Source organism: Candoia aspera, chromosome 10, assembly GCF_035149785.1.
Source record: "Candoia aspera isolate rCanAsp1 chromosome 10, rCanAsp1.hap2, whole genome shotgun sequence".
Taxonomy (NCBI): Eukaryota; Metazoa; Chordata; class Lepidosauria; order Squamata; family Boidae; genus Candoia; species Candoia aspera.
The window spans coordinates 7,562,286-7,575,909 of NC_086162.1; positions in this window are offsets into that span (position 1 = coordinate 7,562,286).

Sequence of the window (13,624 nt, forward strand, 5' to 3'; positions counted from 1 at the left end):
TGGCTCTGTTTCTGCTTGGTAATTGCTTGTGATTTGAGTCACACGTCACATTAAATCTTGGTTTCACATAGCGTGTGAAATTATCTTTGGCTGGGTTCACACAACACGGCAAGCCAAAAATCAGTAAACCTACATTAAGGTTTGGTGTGATGCCTGAGCCCTCTGATTCTATGCATGCAACACACTTGACCAATAACAAACCTAGCAATTGCATTTGCACAATATTCTAGGCTTGGTTGGTGTTGGGTTCTGATCTGTTTTTGTAGTTCAGTGTGTTGTGTGAACTCAGGCCACCTGAGTCGTGTTTGGTTCAATCTACTGTACAACCCTCGTGTGGCGCAGAGCGGTAGGCGGCAGCATTGCAACCAAAACTCTCCCCACGACCCGAGTTCGATCCCAGCGGAAGCTGGATTCTCGGGTGGCCAGCTCAGGTCGACTCAGCCCTCCATCCTTCCGAGGGTGGTAAAATGAGTGCCCAGCTTGCTGGGGAAGGGGACAACTGGGGAAGGCAATGGCAAACCACCCTGCTATAGTCTGCCAAGAAAATGTCGCAAAAGTGGCATCCCCTCCAAAGGGTCAGACCTGACTCGGTGCTTGCACAGGGGACCTTTCACCTTTATTTTTCATTGTACAACCCTAGAAAATAGGTTAATGCGCTAATCAGGTTAAGATTGTCATGTGGAGCTTCCTTTAGAGAAAGTTCAGAAACTCTAATGAAGTCAAAAAATGGCAAAAAGACTACAGTACAGGACTAGAGAGGTTTAACTCTAAATTTGTTAAAATATCTAATATCTGGCCATGTTAGTAGGATAAAATGTTGTGATCCAAAGTTGGTCTCCCTTTTTATTTTATTTTATTTTATTTTTATTGTATTTATTTATTCATTATTTTATTTTTATTTACTTTATTTTATTTTATTTTTATTGTATTTATTTATTCATTATTTTATTTTTATTTACTTTATTTTATTTTAAACAGATGGAAATGTCATAACTATTTAACTCTACCGCTTACTAATCTGTGACGGCTCTGTATTGAGCGATTGATTATACTTTATTGATTAGTCTATTAGACCATATCAAAACATCAACTGCAGTAAAATACAATAAAACAAAATGAGATAAGATACAATATAATGGGATAAAATAGGCTAGAATGAGATAAAATAGATAAAATATAGTAAGATAGGGTAAAATAAGAATAAAGATAAGGTAAAATAGTATACAATAAAAAGGAATAGAGAGATATATAGTAAGATGAATATTAGATTAAATATTGGTTTAGGTGAATTGTATGCAACCCCAATGAGTTCTATAAAATGTATTCTCTGTGTGCAATGTCAACCTAAGAAAGAAACAAAAAGACTAGAACACATCCCCTCTAGCAGCCCGTACTTAGATAAGCAGGAATCAGCACCAGACAAAAAAATAAGCAGAAAACTTGCTCTACCTAGTTGGGTAATGAAACATCTGCAAGAAAACCACAAGGCTCAGAGAGCACCAAGAACTCCACAGTCCAACCCTGAGCTACAGAGATTCTCTTCGATTGGACTCCTTTATCTTTCAGAATCAAGGTACCGAGGAGCTTCCTGCCTCCTCTTTGTGAGACCCACAAATTCAGGCCAGGTTTAGGGAATCCCAGGGCTGTAGCTTAGAAAGTTGAAAAACCACTTTCTCTGTTGCCAAGAAAGTTCATGTCATGTAGTCACTAGGAATTGAACTCAGTTTACCTTTTCCCATGGGTTATAGCTGATGTTTGCAAAGCGCCCCCACCATTCAATTCCATTTAAGTGCCTTATTATAAAGAAACCCTCCGCCAGCCGATGGATCAGAACAGAACCTTTTGGGATGCTGAGATACATCTTCTCTTCCTTTCTTCATTCTCCGGAAGGTGTGATGGCGGTAAGCGCGTACGCAAGGGCTTTGTGCAACTGCCAGTGCAGCACTGGAAAAAAATTAAACTGGAATTCTGGAATGTGAACGTAGTTCAAGGATTTGTCACCTTTTGTTCTGTCCTCTGGTTAATACTGTCGGTATCCCTGAGTTTCGTAACAATGGAAGGAGCAGCGATTTGCGGGGAAAGCTTTAATAACAGGATACATGAGTTTCAAGCTAAAGCAGGTTAATGAATTCTCCCTACAAAAGAAGAGTTCGGGCTTTATCTGCTAGAAAGTCGCTGACTGTTCCACACACCTGCTTCCCTATTTCAGAATCAGTGAGGAAATTATAAATATAAATTCAGTTGTGTATAGATCACCTCTATACACAATGTGTGTGTGTGTGTGTGTGTATACATACACACACACACACACACACACGCATGCATACACACACACATGCAAGGGACACAGTGGTGCTGGGGGTTAAACCGCTGAGCTGCTGAGCTTGCCAATCGGAAGGTTGGCGGTTCGAATCTGCGTGACGGGGTGAGCTCCCATTGAAAGTCCCAGCTCCTGCCAACCTAGCAGTTCGAAAACATGCCAATGTGAGATTAATAGGGACCGCTTTGGCGGGCAGGTAACAGCATTTCGTTTAGTCATGCCAGCCACATGACCGCGGAGGAAGTGTCTACGGACAGACGCCGGCTCTTCGGCTTTGAGACGGAGATGAGCACCGCCCCCTAGAGTCGGACACGGCTGGACTTAATGTCAAGGGAAACCTTTACCTTTCTATAGATCACCTCTCTTTTTACCCCAGAAATGTTCCTTCTATTCAGAGCACAAAAAGAAAAACAAGTACAGCCAAGCTATGCAGCTAATCTCCAAATGGGCCAAACTGCAGCATTTTGAAATACAGAAGTGTTCCCCATTCCCTTCTTCAAGGGTGCCTTTTGATAACCAGCCTAGTCTGAAGCCCTGGGATTTTCTAGTGGCCTCTCATCCAAGTACAAACAAGGACTTAGTCAATAAACAGGTTCTATCCCTTAGCTGGCTCAAGCTTAGTTGACATTTTCAAGACACTTGACACAGTACAACTTGTAACAAATCTTCACTATGCACGAACACACCAACACTTGATGGTCCACTGGCAGAGTATAATTGTAACCTCTTCATATACCCTCATAGCTCAAACCAGGGTTTCTCAACCAGGGTTCCGTGGAACTCTCGGGTTCTGTGAGAGGCCACTAGGGGTTCCTGGGCAGATCACAATTTATTTAGAAAATTATTTCAAATTTGGGCAACTTCACATTAAAGAGGTAACTTTCATTCTTTGGTTTAAGAACACTACCCATGAAACGAATATAATAATTTTGTAATTTCCGGCTTATATTGGAGCCTGAATGTGCAGAGGTTCCCTGAGGCCTGAAAAATATTTCAAGGGCTCCTCCAGGGTCAAAAGGTTGAGAAAGGCTGGGTTAAACTAAGCCTTACCTTAACCAAAACCCTTTTTGGGCTTCTCAAGCTGGGTGCTAGATGGCAGTTAGGTTTGTTCAGAGAATTTAAATAGGATAATCGATACGCAACAATGAAATACCAATGGAAGAGAAATATGAAATATACAGTGAATATTACATTTATAGAAAACTGGTCCCAGATTTTTTTTACTGGTATATTACACCAGTGCGGCTTACCAAAATAGACAATTCATATTCCACAACTTGATGGAAATGCAATAATTAAGTTGGATCATTTTATTTTATTTTATTTTATTATTTTATTTTGTTTTATTCATATTTGGTGGCAGTGTCATAAGGCTCAACAGTTCTGGAAGATGATTTACTACAGAATGAAGTAAACTTTAAATACTGGCTTTTCTTTCTTGCCAGCTGTTTTTCTGCTAAGTATTACTTTACATTGCTACGAAGTATACAGATTTGGCTTTGAATATGGTAACAGCTACTGGAATACTTTTATGTTTTTTTCTAGAAATTACACATCCTTCCTTCCTTTAGAAGAATGGCAGACTAAATTGTGGCAGTATGCTTCAGTGTCAAAACTAATTTCATGTTTAAAAATTAATGATACAGAATTTCATTTAAGCTGGAAACTGTTTATGGACTACAATTCTGATTATTATTAATTATTATTATTATTATTTAGACTTGTACCACATATGAAATTTGGATTCCTCTTAACATAGTGCTTTAAAACATTAGATTTTGCCTGTTTTGCTATAACAAGGATAGGCCTTAAATTTAAGAAGTTTCTACTAAGTGTCTAGTTTGATTAATTAGCCTTATTATATTATCTTTTGCTTTGTCCAACGGAGCTTCAGTCACAGCATCCTGGCTGCCATCTTTGCTTTTTTCACCATGTCTTGTGGACACCCTTGGTCCATGTGTTGGTCATAGCTCTCCTGCGTTGTGAGATCCTCCAGTGTAAATAGATTTCTTCAGACAGACTCCTGCCCTGTTGGATATTTGACTGATCTGATGTCCTGCACGCTGTCTCTGCCTGAAAATGCATTGGTGATCTTTTTGCCTTCTGTTAGATTTCACTGAACCAAGCTTACAAGTACCGAAGTACCCCCCCTTTCTTTCTGGCTTAACCTTGGTAACTGAACTGACCCCTGTTTGGGATATACACAGTGCGCTATACCATAAGCTAACCAAACAGGCTGGATTCAAAAAACACATCAAGGCAAAAGAACATTAGCCAAGTTTAGCCTGTTGTCTGAAGGTCTAGGAACCTACTAGGTTTTTAATGGACTTGGATAAATGTGTTGTACAACTCTCCAGCCCAGGTCCTCTGCGCTCTTATCTGTTGGTCTTCCTGGACACCTCCCTACTCCAATGCAGATCATTACTGACTGGGCTTGCACACTGTGCTAAACTTTGTCAGTTAACCATGGTTTACCCAATCAGTCACAGATGGCTAGGTCCACAAATCATGGCAAGCCACAAACCACGGCTTTTAAGCCACCATGGTTGGATGAGTGCAACATGCTAAACCAAAAGGAACAACCCACATCCGTGGCTTTGTGTGGTGCATGAACCTGTGCATTAAAATGCAAAGATGGTTCTCCTAGATTAAAGCAGGTGGGGGGAATCAATACTATTGGCAGTATCTTTCTGGGGAAAATTGAAATGCCAGAGAGATGCCTAGGTTTCTGAGCTCTCCCAACTCTCTATTTATCAGGAAACGTTTTTAAAAAGAGAGAGAGAGAGAGAGAGAGAGAGATGGATTCTGCAGAGGGGTAAAATGGAACATGGCAAAGCGCTGCAGATTGAGCGCTGTCTCTATCCAGTATTTCATTTGCTTGCAGTTGCATTTAAGGCTGCCCAAGTGAAAATACGGTCTCTGCAGGGTAGGGGGTGGGGAGGGGACATCGCCCATCTTGTCATCATGATGCAGATGATGCAACTTGTACAACATGCATCATTTGCACAATGATGTTGTGACATGTGTGATGTCATGGTTTCTCAGCCCCTCCCCTTTTTAAAAGTTTAAAAGCCACCATGGGTCTGCTACCTTTGAATGCTGATTCAGGATGTTTTGTTTTTTTGTTACAGGCCCACTGAGATTTTTATTTGTGGATACGTGAATGAAAGTTCTCGTATTGGGTTTTATCCCTTGCCCAGACTCAGAAGACAGCAAAAAAAACCTAATTGCTCAGTCATCTTGATCTACGCAACAGAATGAAAAGACTGTAAAGTGAACTAACCGTGCAGATGGGGAGGGGGGCAGAGGCAGAGAAGGAAGAAATCCCGTTTTGGAATAGCCACTTTCCACCCCAGAATACCTTCAAATAAGAATAAATATATCAGGAATAAATAGCCTAGCCTGATACCCTAGTTTTCCACTTGCAAGTATCTGGCTCTCCCTTGAGTCTGACTCCTACACTTAGAAAGAGCTGGGCTCTTCTCTGAACAGCAGGCTGAGCCAAGCCAATGACAGTCTGCCTTTCGGAGACTCCCGCAGCTTCCCATCTAAAGCATAAGTTGGAAACAAAGCAAACGCTAATTAGCCAACTAGGGGCAGAGAGAGGCCTCTGTGGAACTGGGGAGAAGGCAAAGGAAGACCCCAAGAGGGAACATTGCTGGCAATTTGTCATCTCGTTCCCCAGCAGCTTCCTAGGTCAGGAGGACATTCACAAACCCCAGACCTCCAAGCCTAAGGAGGATTGTCCTCCCCAAGACCCTTCTCACAAAAACAGAAGGCTCTCCGCCTTCAGGGTCCCAATTCATCAAATCCTGGAAATAAAAGTGTGGGGAGTAGAAAAGATCTAGAAAGGAGGGACTTTCAGAGTCAATGCTCACAGCTTCCTTTTAATTGACTTTCAGGGGTTGCAGTTGAAACCACTTAGTCAAGGAAATACCATTGGGGAATCCAGCTGTTGGTTCAACATTGAGCGTCTGGGCACAACAGCTTCCTTTTTGACAAACCAGCTGATGTGCCTCCCCATCTGTACACAGAGGACTTGGCTTTGCATTGCCAACTTGTTTGCTTGCTACCAAACCCCAGGTCCGGACCTCCTCTACACCTTTGCTGGTGTGCCAGCATTTGCCAGAATGAGGTTAGTGTGGCTTTCTTTCAATCCAGCCCTCAGGGTAGGACACAGTCTTGTATGGTCTGTAGCCCAAATATACTCAGCTGCTGAAAACTCCCTCACCCACCAGTTTTGGCTTTGGGGATTTGCAACATCAGCTGAGGGTCAGGCACCTGGAAGGTGGTGCCCTGTGTATGGCTCTGGGTTCTCCACTTTCAGAAGGATACTAGACAACCTGTGACCTGTTGGGTCATCACTTCAGAGATACTTTCTTACCAGATTCCTCAATACCTTCAACAATGGCAGAGCTACTAATGGACTAGTTTGGAACAGTTCTTAAACATTCAGGGAGATGCTCAGAAATGTATCTACCTTGAAAATAGCCCATGTCATTCATATTGAACTGTATAGCACAGTCCCACATCAGGAGTTGGCCACAGGAAATGTTTTATGACATTTTGTATGATGTCATAAAATGTTTTATGATGATTTTTATGTCATAACATGTTTTATAAAATTTGCAAAATTTCAATTCCATGGGAGTGATGGGTCCCAGATTTTGGATGCATTCTGTAAGATAGCCCATTTGAGGTACCTTGGTTCAAAAATGGTTTCCCTATGATGCGCTGTTTCACCCAGTTAAAGGTGACACACAGACAAACAGGAGAGTTTTAGTAATATATAGACTAGATTGGCAGGTTGGAGAAGGTTCAGAGACAGCAACTGATACAGGGACTTGAGAACATATCCTACAAGGATAGGCTAAAGAAATGGGATGTTCAGAGTGGGTAAAGAAGACTAAGGGAGGCAAGATAACTGTTCAAGTACATAAAGGGAAATGACAAGGAAGACGGTCAAGATGTCTTTTCAGTGGCTGCAGAAACTAGAGCCAGAAATCATGACTAGAAGTTTCAGCTGCCTAGAATTCATTTAAATATAAGGAAATCCTTCCTAACAGTAAGATCTAGACAACAGTGGAAGAGTCTACCTACTACAGATCTCTAGAGGACTTTTAAGAAAAAGCTGGGCAGATGCCTCCCATGGTTGGTTTCTTGGATTTTCCTGCACACTGCAGAAGGTTGGACTAGGTGTTCCTTGTGGTTCCTTCCAACTCTACAGTTTGATGAATCTGTAAGTCAATGAGTCACAACCCTCTGAGGAATGCATCTTGCAAGGCCCTTCTTCTCTGGTATATGGGTTTTCCAGTTAGACAGCCCTGCAGAGACCTTAGTTGCAAAACTTGGCTACTGCCCATTTTTACAGGAGGTTTAGATTTGAAGGAGTTAATACAGTGTTTCTCAACCTTGGCAGCTTGAGGATGTGTGGGCTTCAACTCCCAGAATTCCCCAGCCATGCTGGCTGGGGAATTCTGGGAGTTGAAGCCCACACATCCTCAAGCTGCCAAGGTTGAGAAACACTGGGTTAATATCTACAGCCTCTGCCGCAAATTAAATTTTCATTCCCATTTATGTAGCTCTGATAACAGAAAGCTTGAGCTGGAAGTGAAGGTTGATTGAGTTAGCTTCATGCCTCTCTCCAGCAGCTGGTCTCCCTCTTAGTAACAACCGGCTCCTCCATAGTTACAGGAGCTGATGAATTTCATCAGAGGAGGCAGAAATTCTAAAAGCAGGATGGAGCTTCGGAAAGAGAAAGGGCTTGTAAGCAAGCAGAGGGGGGGGGGGGAGATAACTTGCCATCTTGAGATTCCCCCCTGACCATTCTGAGCCAAGTAACTCACTGTAGTTTTAAACCCTACATTAAGCTCGAGAAAGGTTTTGTAAAAAGGTAAACATTCCAGAGATTCCTCTCCTTTCCCCCCTAATATGTATTGCGACACCCCACCCAACTTTCCTCATAACTTATCCTTGTGCTCCTCTGTAAAGGTTTGTCTGCTGGCCACAAAAACATTGCATAAATATATCAACGGAGGCAGTCCACTTTGGACATGCTTGGAAGCTGAGACGCCTGAATCTCAAGCCAAAGTCCACTTGGCTCAGCCTGCTTGTTCTATCAGTAATCAGCTACCAACAGAATCTCTTACTGAGATTCAGTCAGTGAGTGTGCAACTGCCCTACTGCCCTGGACATTTGTCAGTGCAACAGGTGCTTTGCACCAGACGCTACTCCTGGACGTGAAGGCCCTCAACTTTCCAGATTCCTTTTTCTCAAGTCAGTTCCAGGCAAGAAAAGATGAGGGATCTTCCCTCCCACCCCCAGAGGGAAGGATATTGCTAAAGCTGTCGCATTCACCCAACTCCAATCATTTTGGATTTCAGCAAAGAAGCCATGGAATACGGTTTCATCCAACATATGTTCTCAGCAAGGTTAGACAGGCTCAGGAGTACCTGCAGGGTACTGTAAAAAAGTCCAGATGGTGATGCGCATCAAAAAACTGGGACACCTCCAATCACACTGACGTGGCCACTATCTTGACTTTTCTGACCAGATACCCCTAGACAGGGTGAAGATTGAATTCTTCTACCAGAAAAGAAAGAAAGCAGAACCTTTCTTACATCACACAGTAACCCTGGACAAGACTATAAATACAGGTTACATATTCCTTGTCCTCCTTTTCAAGACTCAACAGGATATGGACTTTGGACACATATCCCCATGTCCTAGAATAGAGAATCCACCCACAATTCAGGGCAGGCCTGAAGCCGTGTCCTCAGAGATGCCTTTCTCTTTTTACAACAGCCTTCGACAAACCTGAAGCCTTCCAGAAGTTTTGGAAGTACCATTCCCAGGAGATCCTGCTGACCGTGGGTTGCTGCCCCATCATATAGAGCAGTCTTTCTCAACCTCGGCAACTTTAAGACGTGTGGACTTCAACTCCCAGAATTCCCCAGCCAGCATGCTGGCTGGGGAATTCTGGGAGTTGAAGTCCACACGTCTTAAGGTTGCCAAGTTTGAAAAACACTGCTGTAGCAGGTGCCAGGTTGAGGAAGGTGGCATTGCATTAGGCATCTCTTATATTCAATTTCCATTTTCCCCCTTAAAGGAACCCATTCCCCACCCAATTTTGTGGTCAATGAAGCCATGAAAAAGATGAAGGGCTTCCAGATTGTACAAAGCACAACTCCTCCTCCTCCTCCCACCCACATAGCCAAGAATGTGCCTTTAAATGCTCTCCTCTTTTGCCCCCCCTCCCTTGTGCTGACCAGAAGAGCCATGCTCTGCAGTGTTCCTCCTTTTCTCTATGGGCTTAACCCAGCAATCTTCTTCATCATTTTTTAATGCAGAAACCTTGTACAACTCTTAATAATATAGCAAACAGGAAAGGGGAAAACGTTGTTCCTGCCCTTGAGATTTCTTTTTATTGCTAATGGCAATACAGAGCAATATCTTATTTTGCCTCGCTTGTCAGCAGAAAGGAGTGGGAAGGCATGCCAGCTGGGGAACATTTCCCTCTTTTCCAGCATATATGCTAAATCTCATGCGTCAGGGCCAGCATGGCGGGGTGGGGTGGGGTGGGGTGGGGGGTTCTGCTGCTAGGATGCTCAAGGGCCCCTGCAGATGCTTTCCTTTTTTCATGCTTAACTATTTTAATTTCTGGCCAGCCACTTCAAGCAAGATAAGGTAGCCCACTCTAGCCATCAATGAAACTGCTTCAGGGCATCATGGTGGAAGATTGAATCAGATCTGCTGGCCAACCTTGATTGTTCTTGAAAAGTCAGTAAAGTCAGGCATGGCCAGCACATGGACTGCAGGAAACCCCAGGACTTTAGGCTAGACTGGGGGTTGAGCAAGGGCAATGGTCAAAAAAATCAAAAGGGTAACCAGGACTCTGCCGTTGTGATGCACGTGGCATAACAAAGGGGCAGAACTTCAATCACACATTTGTGGCCGCCATCTTGACTTTCTGACCCCTTCTCCATGGACAACTCTGGAGCTGAGAAAACATCCCATAAGAAGGCAATGCTAAACCACTCCCATGCTCTTGCCAAAAAATACACCTGTACAGTTGTGCCCAGGCTGTCCCCTGTGGATCAAGGTAGACTTGAGGTCACATTTACCTTTATGTTCCACTGAGCTAACCAGCAGTGGGAAACCAACCCCTGTTGCTTTCTAGTGTTAGATGACCCCATGGTTATGATTGCATATTTTTAGAAGGATAGGGACCAGACAGAAGCACTATATATTGGGAACAGCAAAGGAGAAGGGCCTCTTTGCATCCCTTCCTGATCTCTCTCTCTTGTCCCGGATCAATACTACATGGCATATTGGGCAGTAAGGGTTCTCCAACTCTTTCGGTCTTGGGTGAGTGCTTCAGCATTCCCTTCCTAATGGGTCTCCTATATTAGTCTCCCTCTGTTAAACTTAGCTTTGTGCCAGATTGGTTCCTTGACCAATTGATTCTAGGGGGATCCATGGAATTGAGGGTGAAAAAGCTCAATTGCGTACTCAAGGCCAGCATCCTGACTTCTTTTGACCCCCACACCCTATCTGTTCCTTCAGATAAGGAGACTTAACTCATGCTGGGTTTTCAAAGTTAAAATTGGCATCTGAACTGTGCTTGGAAAACAATTGGCACAGTTGTAGATGTGGCTTTCGTGCACTGGTTGACATTTGTGATGGGCTTCAGTAACGCTGCTGTTCTCAGGAAGGAGGGAGCATTCCAAGGAGGGGAGGAAGAGAAGAGACAACACAGTCCAGAGCTGGAATGTGGGAAGACTAAGAGGCTCAGAGTAGCCCCGCCCTAGAGCCTCCCCAGGTTATTTCCCTTTAGGTTAGGTAGAGTGGCTTTCGTCTGGCAAGGTTCTGTGTATACGGTGTGAGCAAATAAAGAACTGAAGTCTGGCTGGACTGATAGTCATTCTTGGGCTGGGCCTGACAACATCCAAGCAACCAAATAGCTGAAGCTTCTAAAACACACTCATAGGGCTTCTAACTATGGAGAAGGAAGGGTCTCCTTCACTTTCCCAGGGCCCATCGCCAGGAAGAAGGTCACAGTTGCTTTGAACTCACACAAAGTCCTTTTGGAGTTAGGAGAGGACCATTTTCTCATCTAACACAAATCTTTCACCTTCTCACTTCCCAAAACGAATCCTCTGCCACTTGTCCCCTTCCCACCTCCCACCTATTCAGGGCAGGCCACACAGCCATGAATATTCAGTGACAGTGGCAGAATTTCTCGATGAAATATGTATCAGCTTTTTAAAGATCAAATTCCTTCCCTATTTGCTTGGGGCTAAGCAGCTGTTTCACAGAGCTCAAATTTTGCCTGCGTTCATAACACTGTAATTGCATGGGGCAAAGAGGCATTTCTGGATGCTAGAAAAATGTCTTCCGTACCTGTGGCTTTACCGGTTCTCATGAAAGAGAGAATAATCCAAGGGCATCTGCAATGAGGGGTCAAGATAGTGACTGTACTATTTTATCTTTGCCCTTTTTTTTAATGTGCATTGCCCATAGAAAAGAGGAGGAGCATTGGTCACCCAGATGGTCAGCTGCCATCTTTTATTTTTTTGACAGCCCCCACTCCACCCCACCCCATGGATGTTCCTGCAGGAATCTACTGGAAACGAGTGCAAGAGCAGGTCCTTATGCCATGTATAACTCCCTGTTTTCCCTGGTTTACAGGATTCGGAATTTTGATGATCTTGCCCCTTTTATAATTCAGGATGCTCAGCTGCCCTGCCCTACTTGGACTTAGTGTGAACTAGGCATTCTCAATAATTTCACATTTTCAATGTGTGGCTTCACACTTGGCAGAGCAACATTAATTCTTTGTTTTTTCAAAAAAAAAACAAAGAAAGCTCCTTTCATCCCTTTCGATGGGACTGTGATTCATCTCTTCTTATTAATGGTGTGTATTTCGGCTGAGATCCTCGCACAGTTTCCTTTTCTTCAAGGCTTTTGAGGATTTTAAAACACTGAGGTGCCCCCTGGGCACGTAACAAAGTCTGTCTTCGGATAATCTGATGTTAAATGACTGGTTGTCTTTTAAGAACTATAATGTTTAATATTCACAGGGCAGAAAAATTAGCATTAAACCTGCTTGCAGTTGCTAATGAAACAGAGCTGCTGCTTCAGATGACCAACATGACAGGATGGCAAGTAGATAGTATTCTGTGATTGAGTTCACACCAGGCATGTCACCAATCCTAGCAGCTGCTTTTGCCCAGCATCCTGTCATGCGCTGCCTACCTCTGAATAACACTCAGACACTGGTTCGCGGATCAGGCTCTGGTTTATTTGCAGGGCAGGTACAGCGTTGGTAGAAAAAAGCTGAGAGTGACAGGAGCGCGCCGGTGCGGGGTTTAAATACCCCGCGCCGGTCAGCGCCCCCTCGCTCACAGTCACGTCACCCCCCTTTGTCCAATACGTTGCCCTGCCGGTGGGTGAGGGTTTCCGGGATCGCCCATCATCAGGTTTCCCATTCCTCTGCTGATTGCTTTCAGCTGGGCGATCCCCGTTGTATTGCCGCTGATGGCTTGGGTGGCTCCGTGATCCGTTTAGCTATTGTTTGTTGGCCGTTAGTCGTTGTGGGTTGATGGCTACTTATCTTGTACCCCTTCACCTATTTCCTTGTCATTGTCATGTGTGCCATTGCGCTGATGACTTTAGCTCAACGGCACTCATGACATACTGCCCCCTTTTCGAATAGTGTTCTCCCCCGGTTTTCTGGGTTTTCCCCGTGGAGCTGTCAAAACGCCACATTTTTTTTTTTTTTTTTCAAAGTTCCCGCCGGAGTAGTTGTCGCCCCTCCCTTTGCTCCTCCCTCTACCACGTGCCTTCCCAGGGTGTGTCCATGGTACGCATGCTCGGGTCCTGACCTGGCGTGCGCATGCTCCAGCCACACCCTGTTTGTTTGGCTCAGTTCGGCGAGGGGAGAGGCGTGGCTGGTCGGGTGCTTCTCAGCTCCAGGTAGGGCCCTTCTTTTTCTTATTTAAAGTGCGTCGCCTTTGTTGTGTCTCCTGGGCGTTGCCCCCAGGTTGCCCTGTTGACTTGCTTGCCACTCCCCCGCGGCCGGGGGGCGGGGGGAGGGTGCTGGCGAACGTTTGTCACCACCCCGTGGGCCCGGGGCGGGGGGAGTGAGTCCCGGGGGGGGGAAGGTCCACCCAAGTGGTGGGCTTGGGGGGGGCCCTTTCCCTTGGGGCACGGGAGGCGGGGGGGGCCTGCGGGGGGGGGGTTTGGTTTTGCTGACCTTGGTTGCGGTTTGTCGGGGTATGCCCGGTGAAATGCTCTGGTCAG